The sequence below is a fragment of the Acomys minous genome (genome assembly GCF_964271855.1).
Source record: "Acomys minous genome assembly, chromosome: 4".
Classification (NCBI taxonomy): Eukaryota; Metazoa; Chordata; class Mammalia; order Rodentia; family Muridae; genus Acomys; species Acomys minous.
Genome location: NC_140486.1, coordinates 16,685,952 through 16,712,159, shown reverse-complemented (window position 1 = coordinate 16,712,159; position 26,208 = coordinate 16,685,952). Strand labels below are relative to the sequence as shown.

Sequence of the window (26,208 nt, the reverse complement as noted above, 5' to 3'; positions counted from 1 at the left end):
CTCGTCCCCAATGCAATTGACATTTACCACAAGGAAAAATAACTCTTGGGATAAATATATGCAATGAATATTTCAATTCTCAAATGTTGGTATCCCTTTGACCTGTGCACTGGAAAATTGATGATGCTTAGGAAACTGTATGTTAGGAAAAACAAACACACAAACGAACAAAAAGACACAGTAAGCTTACATGTCCAAGACAATTCAGATCATGAGATCAGAAATACTTGTAATGATAAGCTTAATCAAGATTTAATTACTTATAGAAATTCTCTAGGGAAAATAACCTTGTCATGTTCTTATTAATACATTCAAAATGTTTTAACAATGACACAATATATCATATCATTATGGTATATATAATTATTTTCTGAATATTATTTGTCATCAGTTTCATTTAACTTTTTATTTATCATAATAATAGTTGCTATATACAAAATAAAACATCTTAGCTAGTGAGAAGAAGCATAAAATTCAGTGAAGTATCAGCCAAAAGTTTGGCTTATGTGAAAACATGCATCTTTAGCATTTATTTTCCAAGTCAGCCTTTGTTTTTATCATTGTCTTTTACTAGGTTCAGTTTAGTGACTACACATTTTCCTCCTTCCAACCAGGATTCCCAAGCTTTCCCTTCACACCACAGGAAGTATTCGAACTGCCTTAGGTTTTCAGCAAGTTCTAGGACAAGGGGCAGAGACAATATACACTTGATGGTTGCCATAGTTGTCATCTTTGTTTCTTCTGTCTTCCTTTCTCTGCCCGTCTTCCAGCCTTGATTTGTAGCTAAATATTTGAACCTCCACGACTAAACTCATTTTAATTTCTTTAATCATTCACTGGGGCAATTGATTTAGATGACTAGACTCAGATTCATGAATATTCATGGCCTAAAGTCATGAAAAGGAATGTCTCAGAGCTGTACTAAACACTGTATACAGGGCTAAATTATGTATTTAATATTGATAATATTATTAGCATAATGATTTTTCTTGCTGATTCCATTGCCAAGTTCACTGACAATGTACCAAAAGACATCTGAAATATTTATTGAGTGCCTCTGAGGAAATATATACGAGTTGCATCTTTACAACTCTGTCCTCAGTTTTACACAGATTTGCGCCCAGTGATTATTTACTAGGCAACATCCAATATTTCTTGGGAAAAGACAAAGTACGATTTATTAGTCCATTCTCTTTATATTTAGCATTGCATTGCAGTTTTCTGAGGCATAATGTATTATCCTTATTTTAAAATAAAAATGTTACACTAGAAGGCATTTACATAACTTTCTTCAAAATTACACTCCTTGTAAATTAAGAGCCTCACAGTCTGCTGCTCTACGCAGTGCACAGTCTCAACTATTTTGCTGTAGCTTCCTTTTTTGCCACCTTCAATTCTAGTGGAACAGTAGCTCAGAAATGTTTCTGGGGTCTCAGAGATAATGGAAGTACATGTGCTGAGAGCTATTTTAGAAATAATAGCAATTGTCCACACATCCCATGCTTTTGGTCTGTCTGTCCTAATGCGGGGGAAACTCCCTAAGTCTGTCCAACCAAATTGCTCAGTCTCATAGGGTTTTGGAAATATATGAGTTTGGGGTTTGCTAAATTGGACATGTTCAAGTGTATCTTCAAAGAAATTAACTGTATTGAAGTACATGTTTCAATAATATGAGTATTTATATACTTACAGTGCATGCTAGAGAGGGAGTGGGTGAAGAAAGAAAGAAATGAATTGAAACACAATAAAAAACAATCTAAAAGTTTGGGAGTATAAATATCAGGGTCATGGGTGTAGGAGAGGAGGAAAGGCATCTGGAACACTTACATAGTTACTAAAGAGAGCAAAGGTTCAATAACCTCAAGGATGGAGCCAGAATGGCTGAGTCATAGCCCTACTTTGTATATTCACTATTAATCCCTCTGATTTTATTGAAAGATTGAGAATAATGACAGATGATGTTGGTAAATAGCACATTTTAAAGGAAAACAGTAGCAGAGCCAATAAAAATGCATAGCCCATAGCAAATTCATTATAGTATGTTCATAATCTATACAAATACCTACACAAATGTATATGCTGAGTGATGTGCATGGACATATATAAGTTCATAATGCTTTTAAAATATGTTATTTACATGTTTTCTAAATAGAATATTTTTAAATATTCTAGGTATCAAAATAATATACTTCATATAATAGATTGTCTAGAAAACAAATTACATATAAGTGATTTCTATTTTCTAAATAGCTACCTTGAAATCACTCTGTTCTTTTTTTTTACATATGCATTTATATTATTACACATATATACAATAAACTACCTATAGCAAGAAGAGCCACAAAACAATCAGGAATTATATAAATGTCATGTTCATAGTATTTTGGCTATTGATATTTGGCAGCCTTGAAGAAAACATCTTTCCTATCTTGGCGAGTCTTTAATTCTGAATGTAAATCAATATCTATTATAACTTGTCATTATCAACTTAAAATGTCTATCTAGACCTAAAAACATTTTAACCCCTGATGGGGTTGAAGACCAGATAGTTTAGTTTTACACTTTCTTCTTTAATCTGATAGATAGAAATCATTTTCCAATTTACTGTTTCTTACTAGGATAAACACAGAGCTGACAGCATGGTCAATTTTTAAAACAGCTCACTTCATTGATGATTAAAATTCAGTTACTTCTAATTAAAGGGATAATTCCATCTCATCATATAACATGGAAACTATTATGGGCTGCCATGATAATTAATATATACATATATATATATAATTACCACATATATATGTAAAACATACACATGTGAGTTATGACTGTGTTTCTGTCATTTCATAGTAATTAGGCTTTAAGTTTCACATTGAATGGCATGTCTTTACTGAGTACCTCAATTAATTTTCATAACTGGATCATTAATTTCTACATTAGATATTTGTTGAATAGAAATATTCATCTGAAGTACATTGAGAATTTAAACATTAAAATATATGTGTATCCTAAATAGACCCATGTCTATGTTCTCTGCCATATGTCTTGCGAGTGTGTGTGTCATCAGCATTTTATGAGGAAGATGAGTACCAACAACTTCCATTCACACCACATACCTAGTACAGTGTTGCCTTCTCAGAACAGGAGAACAGACATTTGATGGTGCTTTTAAGACCTCAATGAATTAAACATTCTCTTACTATACTATGGGTATATTGGGTTAAGGTCCAGATTAGAATCATCACCAATGTCATATAAACCATAAAAAGAACTGATATTAACATGAAGAATAAGACAATATTGAATAACAAGAATAACAAAGTGGAAAAGCATGTAACATGGCCATTTTGTAGAAAACACACTATGTGTTATATTAGTATAATCTTCAGCAAAAAGAATATATATTCCAAAAGTATAAAATATAAACCAAAGTTGGATTAAGAATTAGATATAAGTTCATCATCCTTTCTTTGAAGTGTGCATAGCCAAATCTCTGCCTACTTTTTAAAGCTTGTCATTAACAATGCCTTTGCATACTAACTATGTCCAATTTATACAAAGGTACATGGTCTTTTCTAATGGCAAATATTTGAACAGTCTATTTTCTCATCTGGATGTATTACATTTCTTGGAATATAGATGTTCTATGCAGTCTTCATGAATCTTCTTTATTATGGATAGAGTTGTCTTTTGAGATGCACATTATAATATTTGATTTTACCCATTTATGCCACATGACAAGGTCCTTTGTACATGGTATTCAGCTAAGCTTTTGATTGTTTTAGTACTAGAAAGTGAACTCCTCAAGGGAAGAGGCTATGTAATATTATTATAAAGTTTAACATTTGACAGCTGCACTAATACATAGGTAAGTGGTCAAATTAAATTTAACCTGAATTTTTTTTTTTTTGCTATTTCATTTGTCTTTTAAAGCATTTATTTGATGAATCAGCATGAATTTGTTCATCTCATTTTAAGGATACTTCCTAGAATATAAAATTCAAATCTACATTTAATTATTATATATACCCCACCATGCTGGAAGACTATATCTCCAGCAATATCATATGTTGTTTTGGTGTCACTTGGACTACCACAACCAACAATTCAAACAGTTTTCTTATGTTTGATACTAGGGAATTTTAGATAATAGATTGCCCATGATGGGAAAATAGTCAATCTAAGTGGCTTAATTTGATTTAACTTACACACACACACACACACACACACACACACACACACACACACACAAACACACTTTATAGTAAATAGATACATGTGTATGGCAAATATATAAATATATGTATAGCATGGTAAATATGAAATAATGTGGTTCCTTAAGGCTTTTTCAAACATCGTTGAGTTATTTCACCCTGATTGTCATATAAAAAGGCTGTGAACATTGATATACCCAGCAAATGTTAATATATAAGGAGGAAATCTCAGGGTTCTACCATAAACAAAGAGCTACAGGAAACTGATGACTGAGGAATGGGAAAATTAGATTTTTCTGGGCTGATTTTGGTAATTTGGATAATCAAGGCAAAGTGGTTAGATTTCGAATCAAATACACATAAGCCACACTAACCTGACTCAGACTATTGTGATTATTATTATTAATATACATGTAACAATTTCAACAAAATGAAGCCATAAATTTAAGTGTAAGTAGATGCATAGGAAGGATTAGAGAAAGGAGACACAGTGGAGGGGTGGGAGAACAGGAAAAGGGTAGGTAATGTGACTAAATTTTTTTTAACTTTATTAATTTATTCTTGTTACATCTCAATGATTATCCCATCCCTTGTATCCTCCCATTCTTCCCTCCCTCCCATTTTCCCCTTATTCCCCTCCCCTATGACTGTTCCTGAGGGGGATTTCCTCCCCCTCTATATGTTCATAGGGTATCAAGTCTCTTCTTGGTAATCTGCTGTCCTTCCTCTGAGTGCCACCAGGTCTCCCCCTCCAGGGGACATGGTCAAAGGTGAGGCACCAGAGTATGTGAGAAAGTCATATCCCATTCTCCACTCTGCTGTGGAGAGTGTTCTGTCCATTGGCTAGATCTGGGTAGGGGTTTAAGGTTTACCGCCTGTATTGTCCTTGGCTGGTGCCTTAGTTTGAGCGGGACCCCTGTGCCCAAATCTGCCTATCATAATGTTCTACTTGGAGGCTTCTAGGACCCTCTGGATCCTTCTACTTTGCCATTCTCCCATGATTCTCTCATCTAGAATCCCACTAGAATGTCCTCCCCTCTGTCTCAGTTTCCTGGTAAGTGAAGGCTTTGGTGGGACATGCCCCTTGGGCTAATATGCAGATATATGTGAGTATATACCATTTGAGTCTTATTATAAAATTAAATTAAATTGATTAAGGCAATTATCATTAAAAGGATATGGGGGCCTATAATTTATCATAATAAAAGTTTAATTATGTCTCTTCTCTTAAAGGAATTGTGTCCTGGAGTGTGGGTTTTAGGGTTTCAAATGCTCAGGGCAGGCCCAGTCTTTCTTTCTGCTGCATGCTGATCCAAATGCTGAACTCTCAGCTCCTTTTCCAGCATCACGTCTGCCTGTGTGCACCCGTGATTTCTGTCATGACAACAATAAACTAAGCCTCTGAAACTGTAAGCCAGCAGCAATTAAATATTTTTTATAAGAATTGCTGTGGCCATAGTGTCTTTTTATAGAAAAAAAGAAAAGAAAAGAAAAGCACTAAGACAGAGACCAAACTTATATCTTGCTGCTTAATAACATAGATAATGTATTGACTCAAGCTGTGTCTTCTATTTTTCCCCACAGAAATCATCTCCTACATCCAAATTCATCCTACCTGTCATAATGTTACATATCTGGGCTCACTTGGCGATTTACCACGACAATAAATAAATGTTTTTCTGTTATATTTTTAATTCATTGTGTTTTATTCAGATTACACCACGATTGTTATCCCCTCACTTGTATTTTCCTGTTGTTCCCACCATCTCTCCCTCTTCTGCCCAATTTTCCTCCCCTAAACCTCTGACAGAAGGGGACCTCCTCCCCCACCAGATGACCACAGCTTATCAGGTCTCATCAGGATAGCCTGCTTCCCCTTCCTCTGTGTGCCAGCCAGGCTTCCCCACTAAGAGGTAGTGATAAAAACCATGGCACCATAGTCATATCAGAGGTATTCCCCGCTCCCTCCCCCACAACAGCCATTGAGAATGAGCTGTCCATTGGCCAGATCTGAACAGCAGTCTAGGTTTACTTCAGGCATTGCCCTTTGTTGGTGCAACGGTTTTTGCAGCCCCGCCTCCCTGGGTCCAGATCTGTGGACCTTAACAGGCTCCTTGTGGTGCTTCCAAACCCTCTGTGTCTTTCCAGCCCCCCACTCTTCCATACCACTCTCCAAGCTCCACCCAGAGTCTAGATTTTAATAAGATGGTTTTTCATTTAAGTACTTGTGTCTATAGTGGGGCCAGGACTTCACCAAAGAGCGCTCCCAAGATGCAACCCCTGGTCGTTTCAGCCTAGTTCTTATAAAGGCAAACCCCACAACTTCAGATGTGTTCTGTGTGCAGGCAGGGTCTAATTTTAGCATATATGTTTTGCAGTTGTCCAAGTGATCTGATTTTAGCAGTATAAGCAAGTTTGATTACAAAAGCAGAAATAAGAGTCTTATGAGCTACTATCCTGCTAGAACATTAAATTTTACAAGATCAGTCAATTTAAGAATAGTTTCCAATGTGTGTGGAAGGAAAGCAAAGTGGGCTAGTAGGGTGCAGCTTGTACAAGTTAGTGGCTCACATGCTCACTTGTTAGAGGCACTTTTTAATTTTCCTAATTTTTTTCTTTTTCATCACTCAAGCATAGTAATTCTAACTATAAATATAATATTAACCAATACAATAATCAAATTATTAAGTGGTCAAAATGGACATTTTAGACAGTATAATCAGATGGATTTGTTTTAAAGATGGAGGAAGTGACTAAAGGGCAAATCCTTATGTACAGGTAAGGATTAACTCCATCAGGGCCAGGAAGCCTACGCAGGTTGCACTCCTCACATATGCAACTTCCATTCATTTTCTTAGAGGCAATGTTGTGCGTGAGGTTTTGTCTTTTTTTTCTTTCATTTAATATTCTAGCTCTGGGTCCAATCTTTATAACAAGTGCTAGCTAAGTAGCCTTTCATACGTGCAGTTATTTAGCAGGCAGATTACGCCTCTTAAGTGTAAGGCCCTGAGCACATGACTGGTTTTCAACTTTTTTGTATACACAGCCCTGCCTTTCACTCTGTGAAAGCAATAATTCCAGTATTTTAAATGATTTACTTGCAGCCATTGCTTAATAAGGAGAAAAACTTAAGTACCATGAAAACTTGAACATATTAAATACAAATGATTATATGGCAGTTTTAGACAAGATATTGATTTTAGTCATATTTGCTTTCTTTGGTTAAGATGCAACTCGTGGCTAGAAATATCCACATTTGTACAAGATTTTGATTTTTACAGGGTCTTTATATCTTTGTGGTACATTAGAGAGTTTTTAAAATATTGTGGCCAAGAGAATGCTGTTTGAAATCAGCTTAATAAGCAGGATACACAAAAATGTAACTTAATTCTTGTATGAGTTTGTTATATTCGATAAAGATCAATATATGACATATTCCCTCAGGTGCCAGTTATTGAGGTTGATAGGCAAAACTTAACTTATGTTTTTTCTAGGTGTATTTGATTTTCTTTATGAAATCTGCCTGGTGTCTACTCTTCTACATTTATAAAATAAAGCTTCTCCTATCACTTGAGCTCCAAATCCTGAATAGCAACCAACTTAGCACAATGGGTTTCATTAATGCCCAAATAGCCCCACAAATATATTTAATGCCCTTTTTTACTTCTTAGCTTCACACATAGATTCAAGCTTCTAATACATAAATTATTGGTTTTCCTTTATGAAAAAGTTTGAAGTGAAACAAAATGGTATCACTATTTGTTTAGGTCTGTAACAAATATTAGTATTTTAAAGCATATTTCACTATACAAAATTAATATTTTCCCATGTTATATGGAGTTGAGAGATTTTATACATAGTTGACTGAAATGAAAAATAACTTTTAAAATAAAGTTTTTTTAATGTAATTAAAATATTGGTGCATTCTTCCTCCCTTCTTAAACTACCAGCACCCCTCCCCAAATATCTTTCAAATTATGACCTCTTAAACTACACCATGTTATAATTATGGTGGCATCAATGAACAATAGCAAGCCCAAATCACTCCAGTGAATCACTGACATTACTTATAAAGACAGATTTTATAAGGAAAAAGTAAATATTCACATGATCTTTTAGTAACCACTATTTGTCTCTAAGAATAAGACCAGTTGGTATTGAATAACCAGTTGGTGTGTTCCTTCTTGATGAGGGCTATTATTCCTACTTTCAGCATTCTTTAGTTGTCTAGTTGTCTGTAGCAGCCTTGTGATCTTTACTCCATGCAAAAATTACACACAGGTAACATTACACAGATTAAGCGTGTGATTGTATCTCTCTCTCTCTCTCTCTCTCTCTCTCTCTCTCTCTCTCTCTCTCTCCCTCTCTCTCTCTCTTTCTCTCTCTCTGTGTGTGTGTGTGTGTGTGTGTGTGTGTGTGTGTAACAATTAATGAAAAGGAGTGGCCATATTTTGGAAGAGATCAAAGAGAGATATATGGGAGGTACTGAAGGAGAAAGAGTAATGAGGGAATGATACAACATTTTATAGTTTTTTAAAGGGCATAATAAAATGTAAACATATAAAACATGAAGGACTGAAAAAAAAGTGAAATCCAGTGGGTTTCAGAGTGGGGCTATCTGTAAATTTCTCCAGGCCCTTGGGACTTTATTTATTCATTTTGGGAACAATGGCAATAGTTCTTTCTGAAATGAAAACATCTAAAGACACTAACTACTCAATGGCTGAATGCCTTCACTGTGTCATCACCCAGCAAGAATTCTCCATGCCCAGTGCAAAAAAACAAACAAACAAACAAACAAACAAAAAACAAAAAACAAAACAAAAACAAAAACAAAACAAAACAAAAAAAACCCACCATCTGGTAATGAGTGTGAGTTTAGTGACACTGCACAGTGGGAGGGAGAAAGACACACCTCAACAGAATTCTGCCTCACAGACCTAATGTTTCTAAAAGACTGCCCAATTCAACAAATAAAAAGTGCTCTCTCATTATCAAATTTTGTTTTGTTTTGCTTTATCCTGTGCCAAGTTTTGCTTTCCAGGGAATTTCTGTTCAAGGAACTTAATTTTAAATGAAAATTTCTTTCCTCTTTTATTTACTTTATAACAAGGTACCACAATAACAGTTCCTTTTAGGCATTGCGTGTGTGACAACACGTTTGAAATCCGCTTAAAATTTCTCTCTAGTCTTGTTCATTACATCTTCCATATTTGTCTGCTGCCTTAATAAATATTTATTTATTATGGTTAAAGTATTCTTCCAAGGTGTATGCCTATATGCCAAAAGATGGCATCACTACCATGTGGTTGTTGGAAACTGAACTCAGTAACTTTGGGAGAATAGCCAGTTCTCTTAACCTCTGAGCATCTCTGTCTGAGGCTCTAGGATCAGGTGTTAGTCCCTGCATCTCCTTCTCTTCTTGTGTCCCTCACATACCTATCTATACTCTCCCAAGAATATCTAGGTTGGAATAAGTTGGAGTCTGCCTTTCAATGGTAGGAATATTGTATGTGTTGGGTGTAAAACCAAAAAACATAAGATTTTTTTATTACAATTTTTAGTACAATATTTTCTTACAATATTATTTGGAGTTTTAATACTGCTGCTTAAACAGTTTTCTCTCTGCATTTTATTTTCTATATTTGTTACTAAAGATGATCTTTTAGTATAGTCCCACATGAGAGAGAGAGAGAGAGAGAGAGAGAGAGAGAGAGAGAGAGAGAGAGAGAGAGAGAGCGACAGAGACAGACAGACAGAGACATAGACAGGAAGACAGAGAGGGATTCATTAATTATTTGGTCCTAATATTTTCTATTGTACACTGCCTTCTTAATATATGTACCAATCTAAATGAATAGAATTATGCTATATATAATGGAGTTTGTATATACACAACAGAATTTATATATATTAATTTTTATATATTAAATTTATATATAATATATTATATTATATTAAATTAACTGTCAATAGATGACTAAGAACAATAAGCTGGGTAGGAAACATCACCTATGAAATAAAGGATTGTTATTTTTCTAACATCAAGACCAATTATGACAACAGATACTAGAAGCATCAATGTACAATCTTAACTGTTAGCGTTTCAGAAGTCAGTATTTTAATCAGTAAAAGGAAATGAAAATTCAGGTCTTTTGAATTCTATTTCTACCTCCCATTAGAATTAGCTATTGTGAACACAATTCGTGAAGAAAATCTTCCTTCTATATAACACAGCTGCTCTGTGTAGAGACGAACAACATCTGATCCTCAACCTTTACTTCAGAGTCCTTCATACATACTAGGAAATGATTTCAGATCTTTCCACACAATTTTCTTTATCCAGGCAAATAATCCCAGTCAGTGCCTTTCCCCATTGTCGGCCTTTTCTGTAATCAGGGTTGCTTCTCTCTAAGTCCTGACTGAACTTTTCATTTCTCTTTTCAATTGCCAGAGCTATAACTAAATTGGAAGTGTGATTCCATTAGGCTCAAGCCTATGACGAAAATAATAGAAGGATTGCCCCAAGATCCTAGCTCTATATGCATAGCAATGTCAAAACCATCCCTTTGTTAACATAGAGGGTGGGAAATGGTTTCACTAGTGTAGATACCAGCAAATAATCAGTTAACAATTAAGTTTGCAAGTGTGTGTATCTAAACACCCATATAAAATATATATTGGTACATATGCTATTGATAAACATGTTTATTTCTGAATTTCTACTTTGACTATGAAGTAAATGAAAACACATTAAGATCTATCTGTATATCTATATCTACATAAATAGATAGATATAGATAGCTAAATACATTAGAAATGTGTTGTCCAACCAGAAAGAAAATAGACAGAGTGGGATAATGTTACTAATACTACAAATATAAGTCAGAGAGCTATTATTTTCCCTCAACCAAATATAAACTAATCTGTCCTTTTGGTATTTGAAAGTAGAAAAATGTAGAGATTTTAAATATTTGGGGAAATTTCGGTTGGTGAAAGGTATGTCTGCCTATTTTGCACTATTTTGCAGTTAGATACATTATATCAGAAAGAATTTTTCCAACTTCTTATTATAATAGATATTCTATGAGGATATCGTTCAGGAAAATTAACTGAGTGGAAGGATCCAGTCACAATACTGATTCTCCTTTCCCCACTAATAACAGATGGTAAGTCACGGTTAATTCCTTACTCACCAGCAACCTTTCAATTCACACTAACACCTTTGAACATGAACCCATGTAAAATCTTCGGAGAGCCTATGTTTTCCCTTTTCTCATTGAGAAGGTGCTACAGCTATCAAGGAAACTCAAGATGTGCTTGAGTAATGAGTTGTTTCAGTTTTGGATTGTTTGATTGTTTCTATGATAATAAAAGAATCACCAAAGTAACTTGTGAAAAAAAAGGTGTATTTATCTTCCTGTTTCAACCATCATTAAGGAAAGTCCCAGCAGTAATCTGGAGGCTGGAACCTGGATGCCATAACTGAAACAGATGCCATAGAGGAATGATGCTAACTGGTTTGCTTCCCTGTGCCTGCTCAGCTACCTTTCTCATTCAGGTGAGGTCCACCACGTGATGCCAACGCTCATAGAGGGTGATGTCCTCCCACAACAATTCATAATCAATAATATGCTCACAGATATGGCCACAGTCCAGACTCTTTTTGCAGGGAGCCGGAGCAGGAGGTGTGGGGGGTGGGGCGTTGAGACAGGTTTTCTCTGTATAACCTGGCTGTCCTGAACTTGCTTTGTAGACCAGGTTGGCCTTGAACTCACAGCATTTTACCTGCCTCTGCCTCCCAGTGTGCTGGGAATAAAGGCATGTGCCACCTAACCTGTCTCACAGTCCAGTCTTATGAAGCCAACTCTTAAATAGAGGTTCCCCTTTTTGAGGTACATCGATTTGTATTGAGTTGACAAAATCATCCAGCACAACAATAAAGAGTTGATTGGATCTTTTCTACAAGTTCATCACCCAAATATAAAAGGAGGAAATGGAAGCAACAGTTGAATATTCTAAAAGAGGTCTCAAATTGCTTCACATGAACTCACTGGTTATTTACTCACCTAAGAAACTTGAAACATCCTGACTCAAGGTGGAGCTAAAGTATCTGGAGAAGGGTGGTAATTAAATCTCAAATTTAATCCTTAACATACTGGAGCAAACCAAATGCTTAGGTAGAGCTACTTACATGTTTATATTTTAATGTAAGAAATATGAAAATATATATTAAACAGTAATGGAGGATTGGAAGTATACAATGTAATGAATAATTAAAGGACACACCACAGAATAGAAAACAATTCACATTGCCACACACAATGGAGTCACTTAATATGTAAAGAGATAAAATGAAAACGGAGGTTAAAAATAAAAAGGTACAACAACTGGCTGAAATGATGTGGGAGGTAGCCAAAAGAAAGAGCCAAAACTCATCATTAGAGAACTGATACATAAACAACAAGGCACAAAACCAACAAATTACCAAGAGATAGGTGACCAGCAACATTCACTCAAATGTCAGTGGAAAAAGCAAAGAAAACTAAATAGTGAAAGCCAAGCATGTACTGAGGAAGACAGAGGCTTCCTTAATATAACAATATAACTTGCACTAGTGATAACCAGTACAGAGACAGTACAGAAGAGTAACACTCATGACAATGTTCCTCAGAAATAAATGGGGATTTCCAAATTGAAATACTTTTCCATGTTTCTGGGAAATCCAATACATAATTAGGCATGGCAAGATATGAGATATATCTAATTTTAGCTACTGAACCTGAATGGTATAGAATTAATGGAAAGTCAAGGACTAAAACATGCACTAAGCAAAGAAAAGACAGAACTCCCTCCCATATGGAGTCCTCACTATCAATACCCAGTGGAATGATGATATCCTACGGTAGTAGAGGTGATTATTTATTTGTAAAGCCACATCCCCAATTATAAAAGTGGTAACAGAATACAGCACATTTTGCATTGTTCAACAATAACAAACTCCAAACAATTAAGAGTACTATAAAACTGGATAGCTTTGTACACTACTGAAAAAAAAATGTTAATTTGCAACATATTTATAGAGAGAAATAATAAAAAGAAAAAATGAGTACAGAAGAGAAGGACATCACTATACACCTGAACACGGTGAAACCAACACTCTACCAAAAGCCTGAGGAAAAGGTTGTGAATGGAAAGATGATCACTGCTAGAGGCAACTCCTTCTTTCTCAGCATGGAGTTCTGTCATGCTTTTGAATCCTGAACTCGAAAAGACCACTAGCCACAGCATATTGGTGTAAATGGTGTTTTAGCCATTCACTCAAATGTTTGCCAAATTACATGGAAGGATATGTAAAATCTAAGATTTAGGGAATTAATTTCATATGAATTTTTTTCAAAACCAGAAAAATGATTTTATGAAATAAGTTTGTGTGTATGTGCATATGGCTGTGTGTGTTGGTGTATGTGTGTGTGTGTCATCTCGATGTGCTTGTGTGTGTTGGTGTGTGTGTGTGTGTGTGTGTGTGTGTGTGTGTGTGTGTGTGTGCATGCACTTGGAAGCTTTCCTTTTCACTTTGACGCTTTGGGAAGTTGTACGTTTAGAGATTACATAGTGACTATCGTCTCTGAAAACAACAGAGAGGGGTAAGAGAGGTGACAGAGACAAAAACAGAGATTGAGACTTAGGAAAGGAAATATGCCAATACAGTTTAATATAGGTGTGCTTTCATTATTTCTCTCATAAATGTCTATATTCACAAAATTCTGTGTACAAGAGGAATTGCTGTGACATTCTCCTTCTTAACTCTTCAATGTCTTCATGACTAATTGATAGTTATTGATGTTGCATATACTAATCATCTACATGAATTTAATGCTGCTCCAGAGCATTCTTCGTTGCTAAGACAAAGTTAACTATTCTCAAGTTTTGTTTCTAGGTTTAGAATCACCCGATACTTGCTATATGCAAGGGTATATGGATGTCCAGATACTGTTCAGGATGAACAATTTATATAGCTTCAATTTAGAAAAAAAAAAAGAACAGGGGAAATAAAACTTCCAGTTTGCTTTTTATGCTGCCACTAAAATAATATTTGAGTAGCATTAATGTATTGCCTAACACAATAACTACCAGCCCAAGCATCTCATAAAAGTCACTGGGAGAGATTCAAAGGCAGGTCAAGGGTAATTATTTCATTTTTATTTTTACTGAGAATACATCTCTTAAACCAACACATACAAGGTACTTACCATAAGATAATTTGGTGAAATTACCTTCCTATACTAAATATATTATACTTTTAATACTGTTTCTGCCTTTTCTTTACTTTTGTGAGCACAATGTGTATATGTGTGTATGTTCACAATCACACGGCTGTCACAGGACAATATCAAGTGGCTGTTCCTCATTCCACCTTGTTTGAGACAGAGTCTATTTGTGCTTTTAAATTTATATATGCCACGCTTCTGAAAGCTTCATGCTTAAGAAAATTCCTGTGTCTCTACCTCCCATCTCCCTCTCAAAGTATTGGGATTATAGACCCTAGAGCTAAATACTTGGCTTTTTGCAATGAAACAAAGCTTTTGCTCTTAAAATCCTGCCTTTTACATTCTTAAGTTTTGTCTTCTAGAAATCCTATCTTACCAAAAATAAGATGAGACTGAATAATATTTTACTATTTTTAAAGTGAGAATTTTAAAAACTATGAAAAATTCTATGTATTTTGTGAAGTAAATAAAATCTACCAAATTGAAAATCCATTTGTAAACATTAATGGCTTCTTTCATGGGAAATTAAATTACATTTTAATTATTTTGCACAATATTTTTAAATTAAAGAGGAATAATAATTAAAATGTGCATGTGATTCACAGTAGTAATGTGAATTAAGATTTATATTTCATAATGCATGTTATCTATTATGATGTATTAGCTTAAAATTTTAAGTCAAATAGATTAGAAATATATGATAAAGATTTTCTAAAATCTAAAACCCTAGTATGTATATAAAACCAGTTTGTACAAAAAACAATTTTTATTGGCTACTAAGAATTCTAGTGTTGAACCTTACCATCAGTCTTCATTTTTATTTTAGGACCTGACATACTGTAGACAAGCAAGTATTTGTATGTGGCTTTGTATGTTTGTTTGTGGTGTTTGTGTGTGCATTAACCAACATATGACCTTTATATTTTAGAATCTGGCAGTTGTTACCTAAACAGCATAAGTTGTAACTCTAAACAATGTACCAATCGACTGACACTCTTTATATGAAAGGGAAACAATTCATTGTCATCTCATGAGATACCAGCATCATGACCACCATTTCAAGCTGATTATTTGGCTTTGCCTTTCATCATGAAATCCTCTAATACTCAAAGCATCATTGGGAATTGGTAAAAGAGTTTTTTTGGGGGGGAAACATTTATATGTTTCCTTATATTTTATAGAAATATAAAAATATAAAATATAAATAGCTACACCTCATCCTAAGCAGTTTACAATTGCATCCACTATAAGGCTCGTTAGTTAAAAGGAAGCTGGTTCGAATGTTTATAATATCATTGCTTCTAATTTGCAAAATATATGTGATTCTCACACACTTCTAAAATATTCTTGGTGTGTGTTCATATTTGCTGTTGATATTATCTTCATATGTATTCCTGTATTTATATTTTATTCATATTCTCATGCCAAATCATAGAGGGATATAAATCAACACAAGATGCTACTATGTGGGTAATCACTCATACACACATACAGCTATGCAAATCAATAACCTATAAACACACACATGCCTTTGAATGGTCTTGAGTACATTTATATGCCTTTAAGAAAAATATAACCCAAAATATCAGGATTCTTATGTATGTGCTTTGAAGCTTATTCAAATGCCTGCATTGTGAATAGAAAAAATAACTCCGCCAAGCTACATGTCAGGTTAAAATTACATTAGAAAGAGCTATTTTTTGCTTGTTTGATTTTGCTTTTAAAATAAACCTGAAAACCAAGTGGAGCAGAAATGTGAAGCTTTACAGCCTTAAAGGAGAATTGTGAATAATTATTCATTACCTTATATTCTAAAGCACTAACTCTTGAAAAATGCTGACTTGATTGACTAAGTGGGGTCTGTAAAACGTTCAGAGACTTAGTCCTTGCTTGGCATTTTATGGATGAAGGAGTCAACAGTGAATGACTTCCATGGCATCATGCAGCTCATAAATACCAGATGCAACATTAAAACCATGCTGTCTAAACTCCAATCAATGACCTTTCTCCGTTATCTAACCAAGTAAGTAAGGTAGGAACTAGTTCAGTGTTCTCCACAATCTCTTCGGGTTTTTTGAACAAGTAAGGATTTCATTTTTATCATTTTTTCCTTCTGAAATATTAGACTATCTTCTTTCTACACTTAAGAGCAAGCAAACATGAAAGTGAATTGCATTTCTTGAAAAAAAATCTTTATTTTTATATTTTGGGGTGCTTCTCTCAGCCTAGTATATTGTATCTCTAAAATGGCTGTCAACTATGTTATCCCCAAAGGCAACAATTCTACATTAATTTGTTGATATACACTATATTCGTGGGCAAGAGCAATGCTCCTCAGATTTTTATAGGAATGTGGGTATTGCTTATTCTATTTGAAGAAACCATAGCCTCTCAAAACAGCTTAGCTCTTGTTGCTTTCACCTTGACACTCAGTGGGAGAAACCCATGATTGGAAGGCATTAAACGAAGGGAGAGAAGAATTAGTAAACAGGGTGGGGAGAGCAGCAGAGTGAACTCTTGTTTATACATAGAATCAATTGCTTGACTTTGATAATACAAAATAATTCACCTCTTCCCATTCTGTTCTCTGACTAGACGCCCCTTTCCAATCGCTCCTATTGTCCTAGCCTCTAGGACCCAAGTAATTAAAATAATAAAACAGGAAAAATGCACAATGGAAAGCAGCTCGTTTGATATTTTGTGATACCACTTATACTGTTTTTAAAAGTAAGGATAAAACTTTGCAATTAGGCAAATCATTTCTTAATCCCCAATTGACAAAGAAAATCCTCACAGGACCCTGACGTTCTGTGCCTCCCAAAGGGGTTTCTTTGGTTCTATAATGATTGCTTGTCATATTTGAGGAAGCACGGTTTGAAGAGGACACTGTCCAGTGGATGTAGTGTCCATTGATTTGTTTGTAATCCTCTCGTCAAAACGCTTTTGTGTTGTTCTCATCTTCTTTACCTTCATGTCTCCTTCTTTGACTGGGTGGCCTTCCCGCTCCATTTCAGGGATCACATATTTGTAACTGACTGCAGGCTTGTTTAGAGTCTGTGCTTCTACCTCTGCATGGAGTTAGTAGTTCTCTGGACACTTCTAACCCACTCCAACATTCGCTACACTGGAGTACTGTCATCTGCTAACTGAGCCACATGATATAGATATTAGTTTTCACAAGAAATAAAGTTTCTGATTTAAGTTAAGTTAGTAAACAGTCAGGTAGCATTAACATGTACAGAGGTTTATGTTTGCTTGTTTGTTTGTTTTTTAACCAGTAACTGAGAGTAGAAGGATAACAGATAAGGTCATAGAGAATGGTGACCCAATTGACATGGGCGAGACCATGATTCCAATGCCCACGTGTTGCCATCACTGTACTGAGCATCAGTAAGTACATGGGAACAGGAAAGAAAACAAAAGGTCCATTGGGTTTGATAATGTTGATGACATAAGTGAAGGACAACTTAAAATTTCTAAGACATAGCAATGTTAGAATGCCTCAGAAGCTATGCCAGAGAAGAATCCTCTGGAAACAAAGCCTGAAGAGCATTGGCAGATAGGTTTATATCCTGACAAGAGAACAGAGTCTATAAGTCTTTTCCCATTCCCCATGGCATTGACTTCTATAGGTACGTCAGCAGCTAATCCTTGACACTAACAACAACAAAATCACAAATATATGCTAAATGTCCTCTCTCATCCCTCTAAAATGCCATGGAATAAGAAAGCACAACAACTTAAAACACCAATCTAGACTAAAAGCAAAGACCTAATCTTAATTGCTAAACCAAACTATCTGGTCTTTAACCCCATCAAAGACTTGAAAAGGAATAAAACTTACTTACCTGAGAAAACAGGAAGTGCGGGTTAGCAGCTTCCAAAATGAAAAAATGACAGAGACAGTTTGCTGCCTGAACAGTAACCCAAAACTATATAGAGGTAGAACAAGATAATCAGCTTTCTGGACCACTATTTCCGAAAGACAGATTTGTTAGGCAGGTACTATTGAGGACTTGCTTACTCTGTCTTAACAAAATTTAGCTGTTGACTCTACCTGCATCCAAGTTTCCCATTTTTAGGCAGAATTCTGTCTGTGGTCGAAATGAGGACATTTTTCCGGTGGCTTGTTTACCACATTTGAATCCATCTCCATAAGGAGGTTCTATGATGCTCATCATCTTCTGTTAGATAGGCTGTGTATTGCCTGGAGTTAACCTGTTTCATTATCAAATAAACTTTAAAATAATAAAAAACATCCTTAAATGTCATATTCTATAGGTCCCTGAGGTTTTTGAGATATGATAGATATTGCTTTACATTCAGAATTTTAGACTCACCAACATAGGAAAGGTGATTTCTCCGAGGTTGCCAAATACAAATAGTCAAAACACTGTTAATGTAGTATTTTTACAATTGCTGGTTGTTTTGTGGCTCTTCTTGCTGTATCTAGTTTATTGTGTGTATATATGTAATAATATAAATATATATGTAAAATACTATATGGTTATTTCTGTTTTTATTTTTTAGTTATTTAATATGTCTTGAGCTAAAATAAATTCTTAGTATATACCAAAAAAAGAAAGAACAAAAGATAGAAAGAAAGAAAAGAAAGAAAGAACAACATATACACTCCTTTGCCAATTCTCATCTTGGAGAATGAAACTGGAACGGAAGGACAAATTTAAAGATGTTACTCTGCATCTCTCATTTTTATTCATAAAATGACAGATTTTATACTTTAATGTGCATAAAAGTTAATATGGTAATACCTATGAAGACAAAATGATCCTAATGTTGCCATTGCTTAAAAAGCTGACTACTGAGTGTAACACAGCAGTAAAGTAGCATAGCACTAAATATATACAGGGTGTTCAATCTGTGTTTCTTAAAAAGGAAAACCCCTTCATATTGCTAGATGCTACAGACATAGCCTTCTATAAAATCTATCCACACACGTATAAGACTGATAGGATACACATGACATGAAATGGATTACTTAAAAACTCTATTTTGTGATCTCCATGTTTCTTCTGGATATTACCCCTCCCCACAATGACACCTTATTGTATTACAATTATGCCCCCAGGAATACCATATTTTCTGTTATAAAGTGCCTTCATATTACAAGTTCAAAATTTCTTTTGAATGTGTTTTACTAGATAAACTAAGGTCAGAAGTCAGGAGAGGATGGCTCCCCTTTCTGAGGACTAGGGGAGGGAGTGAACGGCGATGAGAAAGAGGATGGGTCCGGAGTTGATGAAGGAGGGGGTGGGATCAGGGAGGATGATGGAGGGGCTAAGATTGGGATGCAGAATAAGCAGGTAATTTATATTCCTAATCCCACTACTTGGGAATAGCTCTGAGACAGGCAGAGATATGAATGCAAAGGCATAGAGAGGCCTCATGTTGGCCACAGATCTCTGACTTAGTGCCATTCTTAGTAAGGCCTAAAGGAAGATTTGCAGATGCCTTATGTCAACTCATACAATGAGCAGAAAACTAGTTTTAATTGTTCTGTGCATCCCGTACACCTCATGCAATTATAATGTTAGAACTGTACAGAGAATGTGAGAAATTATGTTTTCAGAATAAAATAACTGAACACTGATGCCGGATTAGACCTGACAGGATTCACTCCTCTCAGCATGATGGATGCTGACATCCTGCATCCTCCTGGCTCCATCCCCAGATGACTCGGTTGCTGTTTCCCATCAGATTTGGACACCTTCCCAGACAACATTGTAGAAAAGTTCTGATCCAATTTGGACCACTATTTCAATCTCCTACTAAACCTGGAATCTCTCAACATTTTGACTCTGGACCACAAAAGCAGTCCCTGGCTTGCTTAACCATTTTCTCCAATCTTTTTTGGCCCTTTCCAAGGTATTATTTGCCCCAATTCAGACTGAAGAAACCTTAAGAGAACAACGCCCCATTCCTTCCAAGGGGTGGGGCATCATATAGGTTTCTATTTTCTCTCTTGGTCTACAAATGCTTATTCTCATTGGGAGGTGGTCATAAGTCATTATTGGTCTTATACAGAAAAAAAAAACTAGGTGAAACTCAGTGATGTCTCTCTTCTCCTTTATCTTGCATATGTAGGTAAGGAGATAGAAGCTGGAAGGAAAGAAAGAAAGAAAGAAAGATAGAAAGAAAGAAAGGGAGGGAGATATAGGAACATAGGGGAAGGATAGAACAAAAGCTAGATTATCGAATCTACTCCTTACCTCAAAGTCTTAATTGTTACTCATAATGAAAGTTATGTTTATTTCATTACTATAGAATTTTGTATATTGATACAAAACATGGGCACGTTAAATACTTGTCAGATTTTAGGACAAGAATATATATCCTAAGTCTAACAGATAGATATGACTCTATTGATATATGAGGTAAAATAGTTGAATAAGGTCTTCAAAAGCCTTAGAGACACACAGAATATGGCATTTAATGTTGTTTTTATGATCCTAAATTTCTTTGACAATAAGACTAGTTAACGTCTGACAACAACCAGCTAACCTCCAAGAAGATGATGAACATCAAAGCACCTCCTTACGGAGATGGCTTCAAATGTGGCAAACCAGCCACTGGGCAGAATGTCCTCATTCCTACCACATACAGGATTCTGCCTAAAAGTGGGCAGATTAAATGCAGGCAACATCTATAGCTGAACTCTGCCAAGACAAGGAAAGCAAGTCCTTAATAGCTCCAGCCCTGTGAATAAGTCTGGCAGACATATTGGGCCAGAATGATGAATATGAGGTTCCAACGTTATAGGAATTTTGGGTGATTATTCAGGCAGTAAACCATCTAAGTCAATCTGTGCATTTTGTAAGCTGCTAACCCACATTTCTTGTTCACTGTGGAATTTAAGTTTTATCCCTTCTCAATTTCCTGAGGGGCATTGAAGGCCAGATAGAATAGTTTTACAATCAAGTTTAGTTGGTTAGTGGATAAGGTCTTTTTAGATCAAGATAAAGAAGTTAAGTTATTAGAGTTGAGATAGGATAGATATTGAATTTCATTCAGAAATTTAGACCCAACAAGACAGGAAAGACGTTTACTTCAAGCTGGACAAATACAAATAGACAAACCACTATGGATGTAACTGTTATAGAACTCATGATTGTCACATGATTCTCCCTGCTGTATGTAGTTTGTTTATACATGTGTAATAAAATAAATGTATTTAAAAAATTCTTCCTGATGATCAGAATAAAAATCTTGCCATATCAATTGGCTCAAATCAATCAGCATTTCATCTAAATGATGGCTATTCAGATCTTAATTCTGAAGATAACTAAATGTACAATGTGACATAGTTGAGAGAGGCCTAAATAGGCAAAGGTGGCTGGTTAGCTAAGTTATACACCTGGTCCTTACAGAACAGATGATTACAGGATATTTTTATTATCAGATAGAAAGAGAAACACATTATTTATGCTCTAATGATTTTCCACAGCTGTTATAGGGAGAATTTGGTGGGGGATTGAGAAGAAGTTTTTCTCTGTGTAGCCTTGGCTGTCCTAGAACTTGGTTTGTAAACCAGCTGGCCTTGAATTCACAGAGATCTGTCTGTCTCTGCTTTCCAAGTACTGGGGTTAAAGGTGAGTGCCACCATACCTAGTTTAGGATGAATATGTATAACTAGTAAATTTGTATTGTAAAACCTTACTCCTAATATGACAGTATTTTCAGGAAGAATACTGAGAATTCTTTTTATTTAGATTTTTGTCAAAATAAAGTAATGATGGGATAGGTATGAAGAGCAATAGTCTTTGTTTCATTGACCACAACCAGCACAAAACATACAAAGTCTTATGAATACAGAGTGAAATGACAGTTTTTCACACTATACCAACCTATTGACCAACCAACAGCCCTGTTTGCATGTTACTTTTCAGATTGTCTTTCCTTTTTTTCTTTATATTTATTTATTTTTCATATTTTACATATGCATTTGTATTATTACTTCAGAACTCCGAGGAATAAATGTTTTCACTTTATGCCATTAATATCTTTAGTATTTTGTTTCACTAACCCATTTGTGTATGTGTATTTATGTGTTTTGCTGTTACCTATACTTGTTAGCCATAAAAATACATATCATTGTATCATTGTTGTTCCCCATAATAATAATCCTAAAATATCAAGCATGAAACAAAACTAATCGGTTGCTTTTAATTTCTGAACTTTATTCGAAAGGAACTAGAGATTTCCTGTGTCCTAACTTTTAAATTTATTCTGTGCAAATTGTTGCCTTATAACAAATATTTAAGATTTGTGTGGCTTAAATAAATGCACACATGGATCAAAATGTAATTGTACTGAATAATGATGCTGATTTCAAATACTCTTCTTCTGTCTTTAACACAGCATGTTCTAGCTATCACTGGCCTTTTGTCTACTTCTATAGATGTGTCTTTTTACACTTCATTTTTAAATTTTGCTTCCGTTAACGTCGGCTTCTCATCTATTTTAAGTGTTAAGACACAATCAGTCATTTTATATGGCTTTATTCCAATCAATCTTTTAACAATTCACTTAAATGATTTCCATCATTTCTAGCTTTTCTGATATACCTACTCGGGCTGATGAAGGTGAAGTGGTTTCCCTCACATTGTGAACCCATAAATGTAAAACTGGATGGTGCCCACACTTGCTAGCTTCAGAGCTCAGGCTTTCAGAATATATTGCCTGTGGCTCTCGTATCTGCAGAGATGATTATGATGACTATGGTGATGACGACAATGATGATGACTTACTGTCTTACTGCACTTTCCACTTCAGCATGCTTCATTTTCTCAGAATTAGTAAATGTTAGCACTACTGTCTTTTAGGTAAAAATTTTAACAATATTCTATTCATAATTTTTGAAAAAGTCTCATGAGACCAAAAGGAAAAGATGCAAAAATAGCAAATCAAGACTCTATAATATTGCTGGTGATTATAACTGCAGGCACAGCAAAATGGAAACAAAGTCTGCCAACTAAGTAGGAAGTGTACTTTGTTTCTGTGTGTATGCCTATTTCTGGATAATTCCTTCCTTCCCCACTTTATCTTCAACTATTGGCATCTGTTCACAAACCTTTATTTTTTTTCTAGGTGTGCTTGATGACACTTGTACTTGACTCTAAATTACAACACAAACCAGATGCAGAGTTGGCAGAACTTGCTGTTTAATATCTCACTGTAGCAAAGAACTGTTTAAGCATCACTGATTGTGTTGACAATGCTTTTTTGTTGTTGTTGAGGCAAAGGACCTTGCCTGATGTTCCTGAAATCATTTACTATCTAAATGGAACATCATCTTTCCTGATGGAAATTGTGAAAAATAATTTTGTTAGTGGGGTTTAGGAGATGTGATATGAACCCCGATCTACTACCTATTTTAAAATGTTCCTATCTGTGGTATATTGCAGATTCATGACAACTTTATAGCAACCTTTATCTTCTAAGGTAATGAAGGATACAATTGTACTCAAATGCTTTGAAGAAATCATCTCTCAGATGCTCAAGCACCCTTTTCAAACTGAGTTACTCAGTTCCAGCACGGATTACAGCTGATACACAGAGTACTTCCTTCTTCGTTGCGGTCTTACCTCTCATGTTTGCTTGTTGTACTCATGATTATAGACCAGAGAAGGGGCTATGAATGGACACAAATAGCAGATTCAACATTGCCTTTAATAGATTAAGAAAATCTAAATAGCATCCTGTGTGGCTGTAACTCACAATGCATGCTAACATCGTGTGAATCAGCTTGGCTAGCATGAATGAGTTTCCCTATTCTTCAAAGACAGAAAACTTTGTAGACAGATGGGACTGAGCATAGTGCCCAAAAAGCGGTGCATAAAAGTAGAGACTGAAGGATTCCTTTATGACTTGTGTTAGCTTAGTGCAACATGATTTTCCTCAAGAGAAAACCCTACATATAAGAAAATGTACATTTTGATTTGTAATTACAAGTTTCCCTACAAAATCAACCACTTTTGAATAGACCAATAGTTCAAGAAACTATTTTCATCTATTTATTTCATCGTGTTTCTGCATGAGCATGTATAGGGGTATGCATGCCAGGGAATAGCCTGGAGTTGGTTTTCCCCTACTGTGTGTTCCAGGCATTGAACTTAGTTCATCAGGCTTGGTGGCAAGTGCTTTTACCTACTGAGTCATCTCTACTGTTTGGAGGATCTTCTTCAAAAGCAGACATTATAGCAGAAAACACAGTACATTGGATGGTAAAATTACACAGTCAAATGTGGTTGGCGAAAAAAATTTTTGGAGCCCCCTAAAACTTTAACTTCTCTTTTTACAAAGACAGTGTAATTGTTTTTAAAAAATATAAATAAAGATAAGGTGCCATTGTTCTCTATGAGAAAACCTTTAAATATGAATAAAGATACTTAACATTTCTGAGTATTGCTTCTAAAAACTACAATTGGTAAAAAGTATTAAATTGGGTATAGATATTAATGAACATAACCTTATTTACAATGATTATTGGAATAAATTATTAGATGGTCTAACAAAAAAAACAAATACTCAAAATTTTAAATTTTTTTTCTAATCATACCTACTATTTAGAGAACAGATTCAATTTTTTTAAAGTCCTCTAGGCATGGAAACTATGGAAAATTATGCAAATGCATACAGTGGATAAAAAATAGCCAATGAATAATAATGACTGTTATTTAAATTAATTATGATGAATATTAATACATTAGTACTCAGTAAAGATTGCCTATTATCCCATTAAACAAATGTATAGCAGTGTATAGTGCCAGCCATGTGATGTTCATTTATGTTACATCTAGTTTTTCCCTACACTACTATAATCTCCTCTATCAAAAGGAGGTTTTGAGCAATGTGCTTACAAAATTAGAGAGACATATTAATTATTATAATTTATTTAGATTGCATCCCAATTGTATCCTTTTGCTTGTATTTTCCCTTTTGCACCCTCTGTCCCTCTTCTGCACTATTCCCCTCCCCTAGACCTCTGAGAGAAGGGGGCCTCCTTCTCCACCATTTGAACACAGCCTATCAGGTCTCATCAGCATAACTCATATCCCTTTTCTCCAGGCCCCTCAACAAGGGGAATTAATCAAATTGGGGGAACCAAAGTTCATGTCAGAGGCAGTCTCCAATTCACACACAACAGGGAAAATGATCTGTCCATTGGCCGTATCTGAACACAGGGTCTAGGTTCACTGTCCTTAGTTGATGCAACAGTTTGTACACATTGTACACACACCCCTGGATCCAGATCCACCAGCGTTGATGGTCTTCTTGTGGGGCTCCGGACCTTCTGGGTCCTTCCATTTCCCCCACTTTTCCATACCACTTTCAGCACTCTGCACAGAGTCTGGCTGCTATCTTGGCATCTGTTCCATTCTATGGGCAATTTTAAACTTTTGGTCTTTTATTCAAACTGTACTCCGACTTTATACAGAATAATATCACTATATACTTTGTAGAGTATTGACATGATTAATTATATTATTTTGAACTCCTCAGACCAAATCTAAAACCTTGACCTTCAACATTTACTCTTTTCAATGCTGTGGGCATCATGGAATCAATGGAAAACAACAAATTTGTGTGATGAGCTTCTGTTCTCTTTAGGGCATTAGGACACAAAATAAAGATATGAAGATAAATGTCTATGAAGATTAAGGTGCTTGAAGAATTGAGAGAGGGGTAGGGGAGAGAGGGGTGAGGAA

At 35.3% G+C, this 26,208-nt stretch overlaps 1 protein-coding gene across 2 annotated transcripts in view; it reads right to left on the bottom strand.

The window, feature by feature from the left end:
* Positions 1-26,208, bottom strand: part of DCC (DCC netrin 1 receptor) — a 1,088,923-nt gene that overhangs the window by 402,322 nt on the left and 660,393 nt on the right. The window lies entirely within an intron of this gene.